At 42.9% G+C, this 12,966-nt stretch overlaps 1 protein-coding gene across 1 annotated transcript in view; it reads right to left on the reverse strand.

Annotated features, from left to right (window-relative positions):
- The window catches only part of ADCY5 (adenylate cyclase 5), a 951,006-nt gene that overhangs the window by 513,383 nt on the left and 424,657 nt on the right, over positions 1–12,966 (reverse strand). The window lies entirely within an intron of this gene.

Genomic DNA, 12,966 nt, shown 5'->3' on the forward strand with positions numbered 1-12,966 from the left:
TTTTATCAAATGTTTCCTTTTTAGCACGTGGCGCAGGGCTAAGCGCTGACTTACAGTTCCTCTCATCAATTGCTGATGACATGCTGTACCCTTCTCTTGGTGACAAACCAGCAGCACTTCAAACAGTAAAAAAATGAAAACACACCAAAAAGGATCCCACACCAAATTAGAGTCGACTTTAATAGATGAAGCAAGATCAAAACGACAAAAATCAGACCAGTAGAACCAGAGATATGCAATTTTAAAGAATCCAGTGAAATTAGCACCAAAAGCACCAAGCTCTAACTGGATATCTGGTCGCACCGGACTGGGAAAAAAACAAAAGTTCAGACCAGTTGCGATGGAACACAGGCTGGCTAGAGGGACCCAGTTAGGCCTGCTAAACAAGAGTACCTTAAGTCCTGGTTGCAGAGCGTTGCAATGTCCAGCTTCGAGGATGCGTCATGCAACTGAGATGATGTGTTAGTTCCGAGGAGCTGCAAAGCTGCGATACGGGGTCCGTGTCATTGCCGAGGATACCATTGAGGAGGGTTTACGATGTAAAGTCCAGCTTCGAGAATGTGTCATGCAGTCAAGGCAATGTGTCGGGTCTGAAGAGATGGGAGGCTGTGATGTGAAACCTGCATCGTAGTCGAGGATGCCTTTGACGAGGGATTTGAAATTCAAAGACTGCGTTGGTGAGGCTTCGCACAGCGGTGGTTCCAATATGGGCTTCAAAGTTGATATGGAGTCCTTGCACTGAGAGAATCCTTGTAACAGAGGAGATGCGTTGGTTCTGTTCAGGGTTGCGCTGCACAACAGAGGAGATATGTCGGTTCTGCTGGATCCACAGATGGGGTGGCAGAGCACATTCAGGCCCCCTTCCAAGGGTCCAGGACTAAAGTGCCGCTACTTGGAAAGTTAGGACTCACAGTTGGCAGAGTCCAGGTGCTGAGTTTAAGGGTTTTGGAGCCTTCTGTGCTTGAGACTCTAGTCAGGAGGCCAGCCAACTAGCCCTTTGAGTCACTCAGGGGTCCTGGGTTCAACAGATGCAGGTCTAGCCCTTCTCACCCAGCCAAGAGGGCAGCAGGGCAGCAGTTCTTCAGAGCAGCAGTCCAGCAGACTGGCAGTTCTTTAATTGGCACAGCAGTCCTTCTTCCTGGCAGAGTATCCACAGGTCCAGAATTGTATTGAAAGTTGATGTATGGGGTCCATTATCCCTGGGCCTTCCCTTGAAGTGCGAGAAGCTTCTTGGGGTTTTCCTCTGAAGTTCCTAGGCATCCTGCCTTCCCTGTCCTGGTTCCAGACTAACTACAGGGGGTATGGAGCCCTTTGTGTGGAGGCAGGACACAGACTGTTCAAGTGTAAGTAGGCCTGTGCCCAACTCCGCACTCCCATCCTGCCAGTGATCGCCCATCAGGGCACACCTAAGCGGTCGATTGTTTAAGGCTGCCTTGGAGAAATACACAAGGCTCAACATCCAGCTATACCCAGTCATGTTAGCCAGTGACCGGCTGCAGTCACCAAATGATTAAGGCAGGAAAATGCCACCTTTTTAAATGTAGAACAACAAGAAAGATGCGAGTGCTGATATCTTGATTTAAACCAAAGGTTCCCTGGACTGCAAAGGCAAATATACAATGCAACCAAATGCTATTTAATAGCTCTTTATTTAAACCTATCTTCCCAAAAAAGTCATTTGAAATTCAGACAAGAATTACAATTAAATCATAAAGCAACAGTGGAAATGGACACTAAACATTGACAAAAAATCACACATTTCTTCACTACACATTACTCAGGCGTTTCACAATCATACCTCACACATCCATACAAACAAAAAGCTCACTCAAGTGGGGATTGAATAAACCAAATGAGGAGAAATGAGTCTACTTTACCGGGCTCAGCCTTGCTGATTGGAGCCTTACCCTGTTTTGTTATTAGCTTTTTAAAAGTGGCATTTCCAAAACTGTAATTTAAAATCCGACTGCATCATGAGAGAGATTTTTCCTTACAATTCCAAAGACACCAAATATAAACTAGTTACATGCTCCCGTTTGGAAATTATCACTTATTAAATGCAATGAGGTAACTCAAATGTATGCTATCCTAGCTATCCTATTGGAGTGGTGGACCTTGTAGTAGTGAAAACAAATGTAAGAGTTTTTAACTACTAGGACATGTAAAACTTAAAAGTACATGTTCAACTTTTTAAATACACTGCACCCCGGCCGTTCGGGTGTTCAGGGCCAACCCTAGGGGTGACTTAAATGTATCAAATAGGAAGGCTTGGGCCTTGAAAGTGTTTGTTTTGCCAGGTTGAAATAATAGTTTAAAATTGCATACACGGGCTGCAATGGCAGATGTAAGACATTTTTAAAGGACTACTTAAGTGGATGGCACAATCAGTGCTGACGGCCCAATAGTAGCATTTAATTTACACGTTGTGCCACTTTACTAGGGACTTACACGTAAATTAAATAGGTGAATTGGGTTTCAGACAATTCTACCAAGTTTTAAGGAGAGAGCACAAGCATGTAAGCTCCCGTTAGCAGTTGTTAAGTGTGCAGAGTTCTAAAAGCAAACAAAAACAGGTTCTGAAAACAGGAGGATGAAGGCAAAAACGTTGGGGGATGACCCTCCTGAAAGGGCCATGTCGAACAATAACCAAAACATAGCTGGTACTGAATGCTACTAACACTTTAAATGCAGCAGTTTCAGCAGTGTATTGACTTTCTTGAAAGTGTCCATAGTTTATGTAGTGGTTGTGTTTATGTGAGGCAAGAATGTCTAACCCTATCCTCTTCTCTGAGAACATGTATTCTGAACCTCTTACTTGTGGGTCTCTATTACCGATTCACAAGCAGGAGGCAATGAATTGAGGACCATAACAAGGAGAAGTTGGATCCAGTCTAATGCAGATCAGTGTTGAGTAATTATAGAAATGCACCTTCAGGAGTCTATCTTATTACATCACATACTTTATGAGAACATATCAAGCAGTACCAAGTCTATAAACAATAGCATTTGACTTCACCACATGCATCACTCACAAAAATATGTGGGAACATTTAACCGATCACAGACAGTAGAAAAGAGAGAGACTGATCTGCCTCCAATGTGAAACCATATTGAGATATTGGCAAAATAATAAGGTAATAATGAGTTCCAACAGACCTCCATATGACTGTCTTGGAAAGTTTCCAATCAATCAAAGATCTCCTCATTGAAACATAAGTGACAAGAAAACCAAAGTACCAAATAAAGTGAAGCAAATGAGAGAAATCCTTTGGAAACATAGTATAGCAGTGCATAGCAGTGAATAGGGATCCATCAAGCCTCCAGCATGATGATGCTTGGAAAGTACAACCCAAGGCAGTAAAGAGTAGAGTACCCTGAAGCAAAGGCACATGCTTCTTGGTTCCACAGGTTTCTGTAGTGTCAGATAGTGGTGCCCTTATGCCATGCTGGTCGATTATGATCAATAAAGAGATCAACAAAACTGTCAACAAGAATCTAGCTAACAAATTGGTCCATCAGATTGATTTCTTGGTACCCTCAGTTGAGAATTGGGAAGGGGTTCCCAGGAAGCAAACACAGTTCAAAACAAACTATTATAACCACAGAATGAGAGAAGCAATACATGAATTGGCAAAAGAAGAAGATCTATACAATTAGGTCCTGCAACCCAACAGTAGTCTACCATCTTTTACAATGGGCACAAGACTCGGTTGTGATTGGCAGATAAAACCCCCTGGTGATCTCATATATACAGGATTAGGAACCGTTCAGGATGAATGCCCTAGGGGGCAATTATTGAACAGTCTTCTTACATTTTCAGACTATCTCAGGAGGACACAGCCCAGCCCACTGACAATAAGGACTTTGTCAATGTACCAACATGAGATAGAGAACCCAATGGACTACAGCCACCCTCAACCCAATGAGCATTACTTACTTGAGGTGTGTTTTAGGTAACAATCAGCCCGGTAAAAATTCACAGGGATAGTTAGTGGAACCGAAACCCTTCCATAATGGATACACAGATTCGAGACCAATAGGAATCCAGGAAATTATTAAGATTTATTAAAATCAAAATACTATCCTTGTGCACATAATATGAAGAGTTTCTGTTGTAAAAAAAACAAGATAATGGCACCAATACTTGTCAGATGGCAGAGAAATAGAAAATACTGTAACATGACACTATTAGAGGGCATCTTCAAATCAATATCCCAAACTTCTCTTTGACCTAACCTAAAATTTAAAATGGACGATTTAAGTTTCATTGATGTTTCACAACAGAATACCTTTTCTGAATGATTGAAGCAATGTTCAGTAAAGAAACAACAACTGCTGTTCCTGTCTGTCTCAGTGGCTGACCTCAAGTTGGAAGATATGGTGAGTAGAAGACTAAAAGTGCCTTACCCATACTCTTAAGCAAAAAAGATGTTTACAGCTACTGGACGACTCCCTAATCTGTAAAACCTGGAGTGAAGTTCCCTCTATCTAAAAGCTTTTTCTTCCATTTTATATACACACCTATCTAAACACTGTCAAACACAGTAAAGCACTTCTAGCCTTTCACCTACTCATATTCTGTGAAACATTGATTATTGTTTGAAAACAATAACTGAGAAATCAAGGTGTCAGTTTCTAGGAAGTCTTGCTCATCATTTAGGAAAAATAACTAGAAAAGTAATTCAACCCGGGCAAAAATAAACATGAATATGTTCGAGAAGTTGGATTATCATGTTACACTGAATAATGACATTAATAATTATACATTTATATTTGGAAGACACACCTAAATACACATTCAAAAGGGATACCAAAAGCAGAAACTAAAGATTATGACAGTGTCAAACAAGTAAAGAAAATGATATCAAACAATATATGCATGACACGTCAAATAGGTAGACTACATGACAGTGGTATGAAAAAATCTCACAAAAAATGCTCAGCATTACTAACTTAAAGACAGCAGGTTCGTTTAAACAAACACAACAAGGAATCTGGCAAGATCATAATATGTAAACAAGATACTAGGATTATCTGGCGTTTAAAAGAACATTTGTTGCACTCATCCCAATCTGAGAGCCATTTAAGCCACTGATTTGCCACAGTCCTTGATGAAAATCATTTGTTCATAAAAAAACATAAGTACACTTTTTGTCTCATACTTAGGGAATCCAAAAACGATGGAGAGAACGCAATACATTTTACCAGTGTCACCAAGCGAATTAAGACACAGAAATTGCACCTGTGCGGGAGGAACAGCCTTAAACAATTAATGCTCAACATTTATAACATGAATTTAATTTGGCAATCCTTGTATGGCCCATAAAGTCAATAGGAGTTATGTATCCCTTGGCACAAGCAACCTCGAAGACCTGAAAAAGATTAAGATGCTTGATAGGCCCACAAGACATGCACTCTTGCACGCCAAAGCAGAAAAGAGTATAGAGCAGACCTAACTTCAAATCAGTTCAAAGTCTTGAAGTCATGCAAACCATGGATAACTCCTTTTATGAGGAGAAATGGGCAACACGCCTCAACCAAAAGCCATATGGAACCAATAGGGTCGAAGGACATTAACATTGAACATTGAAGATGACTTGTGCAATACTGAGATAACCAAATGTGAAAAGAACAGATTAACGGTCGACTAACCATACCAGTCAAAAGAAGCCAGGCATAAGCAAACAGCAGCGTTAAGGCATGTTCATCCAAATAGCATCGCAAGAGGGTTAAATGCTCTGGCTTTTATCATTCTACATGGAGAATAAGTGTATGGGACTTCTGAGTTCACCAGACTCTAACCTGCGAATTATGCTCTAGAATTTACTTAGCATATTCTGCCCCAAATGGATACCAAACCACACATTCCTACGTTGTTATGTGTACATCAGGCCACTGCAGAAGAATATTGCCAACTCCCGCCAATGTCATAATAAAACAGGGAGAATAGAAATTGGGTTCAGCTCATTAACTATCATGTGCCACAAATGTATTATTGTCATGTAGGACATAGTAGAATTGGGGAGGCCTGACTCATTTGTGATATTCTTAATAAATTATTGAGGAGCCTAACATACATATCATACATGTCATACAGATCACAAGCAGGGCTGATTTATTCTGCACTGGCCGTAGCGGGTGCAAGCTGAAGCCCATAAAAATATATAAGTTAACCGACAAGGTAAGCAAACAGAGGGAACACCCAAACCATCTTGCCCAAATATTGTCAGTGGAATATTACCAACATGACCATGGTACTCGGTGTTAGCATGCTGAAAAAATGAGCAGAGATAATGAGCAAATCCCTTCAGTGGGACCTGATTCCTCTAGAATGCAGGTAGTAGGTCAGACTGTGGAACATTTCCCCTACAATGTAGAAGCTCTAATGCGGCATGCACCATGAAACAACGCTATCCCTTCCACGTCCCTGTGACTACCTGAGACCAACAGTACAGGTGATCGCTGAGTACCAACTTCGGTTCCAAATGCAAGCTTGGGACCAACAATTCAACAAATTTCCAAAAAGCAGTGAACTCAAGAATTACATTTTGGAGGGCCTCCACCACATCATTTGACTAAGAGAAAGCATCTTATGACAAAAGATTTAAGACAAAGATTATATTCACTGGGAATACATTTTTAGACTGCATCCCTTTTAACTGGCCTATTGTGCTTGCAGCAGCCGTGAGACATTATCTCAGCAGTCAAACAAAGAACAAAATTCCAGCTCGTAGTGGTGAGGAAGGTTTCCAAATGTTTCAGATTAAGCATAGCTATGCAGAGTGCTTGTAAAACGAAATCACAGCCACACAATCTACATTATAGCACCAAAAAAGCATGAATGAGTTAATTCAAAATAAGAAAACAATGTGGTCACAGGTTTCATCCTTCCCTGTTGCAGACACTAGGCCCAGTCATGCAAGTGGGGTACCAATTTTATTGGGAGTAGTGTAGGAATGCTACGTAGTCTGAATTTTGTGGATCCCTGTAGGATTCTGGAACTTTATGCCACAGAAACACGTGGAACATGACAGACGCGGCGATTGAGGCTGCTGATGTGTTGCCATTTTATTTGTTCACAGAAACCTTGATAGCTGATTAATAGCTTCTTTTAAAAATAGTTTGTACATTCTTGAATGTTATGTTTTTAAGTGTTAGATCTGGCACTTTTCCGTGAGCGCTTCTCACCTGTTTATTGACCGCTCCAGGCCCCGTTCCGCCCCGGCTGAGTGCCGTTTGTGCGGAGGGCCGAATTCCAGAGCGCCATTTCCGCCTTCTCTCTACCACTTCCGCCCTGCCCTACCCAGCGCAGGTTAGCGGTCTAGCGGTTCACTTAGACTCACATAAAATGACGGTATGGCGGAAGCGCAGCGGACGAGCGCAGCGGGAGCGCCGACTTCGCGCCGAAGTCGCGCCTAAGTCCAGCCCGTCTGCGCCCGTCCGCGGCCGGGCGCGTCCAGCGGCCATACACTCTGCTCTAACCCTTACTTACTCGTCTGCCGATCTACATGCTTTACGGCAGGCTGCACCCTTACCGCCTTGTGTCACCAGGACGGCCCAGGACTGTGGCATTTTGATCGTCCCTACGTCACGGACTTTTGATCCCCCTCCTTCCTCTCCTAATCCCGTACCCCCGCTCTCTACCTCCTTATCTTCGGGGACGTGTCCCTTGACCATCCTATATCTTAACACCCGGTCTATGGCGAAACATCAGCTGGAAATCCATTGCCTGCTTGATGATAGTGCCGTGGATATCCTTCTTCTTTCAGAAACCTGGCTCACTGATGACTCTGTTCCCGACATCCTTGCTGCCATTCCCACTGGTTATTACATTATGCAATCTAACCGCCCAGGGGGACAAGTTGGTGGCGGGGTCGCAGCCATCATCCGCACAGAGCATATCTTTTCCACCTTGGTCTGCACTCCTATCCCCAATACCCAAACCCTTGTTATTAAACTTAGTTCAACCAGGTCCTCCCTTACCTGTGTCCTTATGTATAGACCCCCTGTTTACATGCCTTCCTTCCCACAACAAGTTGGGGATCTTATCTCTCAACTAATTATTAACAACGCTAAAATCATCATCATAGGTGATTTTAATTATTGGCCCTCCGACCCTCGGGAAAGCCGACTTTCCGAACAGTTCTCAGAACTCCTTACAAGCATGAACTGCCGACAATTTATTTCAACACCCACTCATTGCAAGGGCCACATATTGGACCAGGTCTGGACGGCAAACCTTGACATCTCGCCCCCATTAGTAACTCCCTGCTCATGGTCAGACCATTATTTTATTTCCTTTTCTGTAGATCTATCTATTCCCCGTCGTTCCCCCCTCACAACTAACATCTTAGCTCGTAATTGGAAGAAAGACAATTTACCTGAACTACACTCTCTATTGGCAGCCTCAGCCCCTTTACTCTCCGGCTCAGCCACTCATCAAGCTTCCATCCTCGAACAATGGCTGGCGTCGGCTTGCAATTCAGTAGCTCCATTAAAAACCATAAAAGCTGTGCGCCATCACGACGCTCAGCGATGGTTCACTGACCAGCTAAAACTTGATAAACTGGCTCTTCGCCAGGCTGAACGACGATGGCGCCACAACTATGATCCCCTCCTCAAAATCGAATTCATGACCCTCTTAAAAAACTATAAATCCGCCATTTTAGAGGCTAAAACATCCTACTTCTCCCGAAAAATCATGGAGTCTGCCTCCAAAGCAAAAGATATATTTTCGATCGTCAATGAGCTCTCTCTTCCTGATCGCGTCACTCTTCCCTCCATGCCTACCCAGGCTCTGTGTGATGCGCTAAACACTTACTTCCAGGATAAAATTTCCACTATTAAAAATAATATTTCTCCGCCCACCTCGTCCCTTTCATTCTCATTACCCCCCAATAACTCCCAGCAACTGGATGCTTTTCCCCCTATCTCCATTGCTGAGTTCCAGAGACTTCTGCACAAAGTCAGTTCCGGGTCTCCCAACGACTGTTGCCCCCCCCCCCCATATCCTCAAAGAAATCTTCTTGGCCTGCCCTGACCCTGCCTTGGCACTTCTTAACACCTCGTTGGCCACAGGAGTAGTTCCAGATTCCTTTAAACAGGCAGTGGTGCTACCGATTTTAAAGAAAGCCAACGCAGATCCCTCGGTTCTGAGCAATTATAGGCCAATTTTTCTGCTCCCCTACCTGGGAAAGATCTTGGAGACCCACGTGACTCGGTGCTTGAGCACCTTCATTGAGAGTTCATCTTTTTTGGACCCTCAACAGGCTGGTTTCCGCCCCCTTCACTCCATTGAGGCGGTTATTGCGGCCGTCATGGATACGTTAAGAACGGGGGCGGATAACAACATCTCTCAAGCCCTCGTCCTGTTGGATCTGTCGGCGGCTTTTGACACGGTCGATCACTCTATTTTGATCGACCGTGTCACTAACGCCGACATTCAGGGCGTTGCCCTTGATTGGGTCCGATCTTTCCTCGACAGGCGCTCCCAAGCAGTTCATCTTTCCACCTTCTCTGCTCCCCTTTCTTCTCTTTCCTGCGGAGTCCCCCAGGGCTCGGCGCTATCACCCCTTCTTTTTAATTTATATATGCAACCCCTCATGGTTTCTCTCCGTCACTCCTCTGCAACAATTTATAATTACGCAGATGATTTGCAGTTGATTTTCCCTCTTGATACCTCTTCCTCTTCCCTCACCAATTTCCAAACCACCATGCTATACATCTATGACTGGATGGCCCACAGCCAGCTCAAGCTAAATCCTACTAAAACGGAACTTGTCCTGGTCGGCGTGCCGGCCAGTCTATGGAATGATAGCTATTGGCCCCTTTCTCTTGGTGCCCCCCCCGCCCTGTCAGCTCTGTGAAAAGCCTCGGAGTAGTCATCTCTGGTGATCTGTCCATGAAGTCGCAGATCTCTGCAGTTACATCATCCTGCTTCTTCCCATCTGCGCAGGATACGCAAGATCTGTAGATTTCTCACCAGAGAGGCACTCATTTTAGTCGTCTTGGCCCTTGTCATCTCCAGGGTTGACTTTGCCAATATCTTATACGTGGGGATTCCTGCTTACCAGCTCCAGAGGCTCCAACTGATACAAAATCAGGCTGCCCGCTTGGTTTTCCACCAGCACGTCTCACCACTACTGCGGAGCCTTCACTGGCTTCCAGTGGCCAAACGGTGCACCTTTAAACTCGGATGCACTATTTTGAAAGCTCTCTACAATCTTGCACCTGTTTTTATCTCTTCCAACTTAAAGCGGTACTTACCAACACGAAATCTACGCTCTTCCGCCGACAATCTTTTGTGCATCCCTCAAGCCCATCGCAAGAAACATGGTGGTCTCCGCTTTTCTTTCCTGGCCCCTTCATTTTGGAATTCCCTCCCCTCTTCCTTCCGTCACTGCTCTTCCTATGAATGCTTTCGCACGACATTAAAGACGTTCCTTTTCAAAGCTGCCTTCGAGTAATCATTGGCCCTTGCCCGTCGTATCTGTTATGAGCGCCAAGAAACCGTTCCAGTGAACGTGCGCGGTATAAGAATTTTTTAACATAACATAACATAACATGCATAATTTTAGCCAACGTTTGAGGTTTGCAGGGCTTTCTGTGAAAGAAAAGGTAGTGTGATCTACCCAAGTCACACCACACTTGGCTCCCCAGGGTTTCCAGTGTTCAGAAATTGCTGGGTTTGCTAAGTTTCCTTGGATGGCGGTTGAGTCCAGTCCCAAATTCTGCAGCAAGCTACATCGCCACAGTGGGTCCTTTTTCATGTGGCAAATGTGATGTCTCACAGTTGCATTTTGAGGCCTTTTCTGTTGCATGTGCTAGGCCCAAGTCCTATACGTTTTTTTTATAAGTAGTAATTTGGTAACACAGTGAAGTCGAATATTTGTTATATTTAAAAGCTTTTATTTCCAGCTTTGGCTTCCAAATGTAAGTCAGAACACTAGAATTTGTTTTTTCAATATACCCTCTGAATAACATGACAGTATAGGTAACCCCAAATTGAGAGCTGTACAAATAAACACTATTCCTGAGCTCAGTATCTTGAACACAATTAAAAAATCATTGGTATCCCTCATACCCATTTTTCATTCATTAGATTTTTACCATCTAAATGCTGCATGGTTAGTACAAAACGAAAAAACTAGCCGTAGCCCAATTGATGGGTCTGGGTTTTATTGTGTTTTGGGAAACAACAAGCACCATATAGCCTTGCAGTCAGGAGGGTCTGACGGACTTAATGATATATTATTTTGGTAAATCGGCCATCTGAGCAAAAAGTTACAAATGAAAACGTTGTAACCAATTGCCATTTTTCCTAAATATTTTTATTCTTTTTTATTTTGAGACAGCCATAAGCAATATAGGTAACTTGCTGAATTCAGAACATTGTCCACTTTTCCGGAACTCATAGCGTTTTGTGATGACTCACAGGTTTAATACATGTTTGAAGTTCAAAAGTGCATGTCAGTTCAAACCAGAAGAAATAGGAAACAAATGGACTACTACTTAGAACCTATGACAGTGTCCCCCTCCACGGCAGAATCTGGGCTAACTTTGGGGCACAAAGGTTTCAACAACTAACAGGTCAAAGAAAAGTGCATTTTAAATTACTTTGACTATTATCATGAAGCCATCATAATAAATACCAGAGTTGAACCAATCCTCTTCAAGATCCGAAACACATTTTATAAACCAAGCCCTCAACCAAACCAACAGCCCTAACACAAAACCAGGGCTATGTCAAGTACGAGCACTTGCCGTCAAACTAGCCTTTTAAACAAATATTACTCTACTAAGTAAAACTACAACTCTAACAAAAACCCTAACCTCAACCACACACCGTGGTCTAAGCATAACCATAAAACTACCACATTCTAAACCTGTACCTATTCATAGCCATTACCCAAATGCTACTACTAAACTATATAAATCATTAACAACACAAATACACTTCACAATATTTAATAGATTTGCTTCATTATTACTCTAACTATATAATGGTAATTCATTCTTCATATCATTTTTGCCTTTTCATTTTTTTCCTTGCAAGTATTACAACAAGTTTTCCAGGCAGCGTGCCACTGGGAGGACCCCTAATCACCTCCTCCCATGAAGCCTCCGTATGTATATCAATGACTTTTACTAGTCCAGCTGTCCAATCAATCCCACAAGTACCAGCTTTAATAACACGAGCAATGAGAGCATCATTAGATTACAAATATCTGAAGCTTCATTGAAAGGGTGGACAACCCTATGAGACAGAAAACTTCCATTGTGGTGACCCCACTAACATTCCCGTTAGAATTAGAGACATGACTAGTTAGGTCCCATCGAGCTTCTTGCTCAGTAAACCAACATGTCTGTAGAATATTCCTTTCTATTGAGGATCGGGAGACCTGCCCAATGCTTTGCTAGAACTCTGGAAGTAAATAACACTTCATAGCTTGGGACTTCAGAAAAAGTACCCTTTATCTGTCCCTCTAATGCCAAGCTCTAAAGAAGTAGCACCTTCAGTGCAAGCCCCAAAGAAGTAGCACCTTCAGTGCAAGCTCTAAAGAAGTAGCACCTTTAGTGCCTGGTTAAATGCTGTGGAGGCCCTTAGGCAGTCGAAATTTCGGTGGCCCCCTCACAAATTATATCCTAATATGGTTTTAATTTTACCAACCAACGATATTAATTAATAAACCACTACATTTCATTAATACAGTATTTTCTCTATTGAGTCTTTAATGTAAAGTTTTCGTTTCTTTGAGTTGATTCATTTTTTTCTGTCTTTTGGAAACAACTTAAGAAAGCCTGATTCTAATTTTTCTTCATGATCAAACCAATATTATTTAGATCCGTTGTTCCGGGGCTCCAAAAAGTAGTGAGGCCCATAGGCAAGTGCGTACTTGCCTATTTGGTAATCCGGAACTGAGCACCTTGAATCAATGAAGTTTGTGGAGCATATTGTATAGACGC

The sequence above is a fragment of the Lissotriton helveticus genome, chromosome 3_1 (genome assembly GCF_964261635.1).
Source record: "Lissotriton helveticus chromosome 3_1, aLisHel1.1, whole genome shotgun sequence".
NCBI lineage: Eukaryota > Metazoa > Chordata > Amphibia > Caudata > Salamandridae > Lissotriton > Lissotriton helveticus.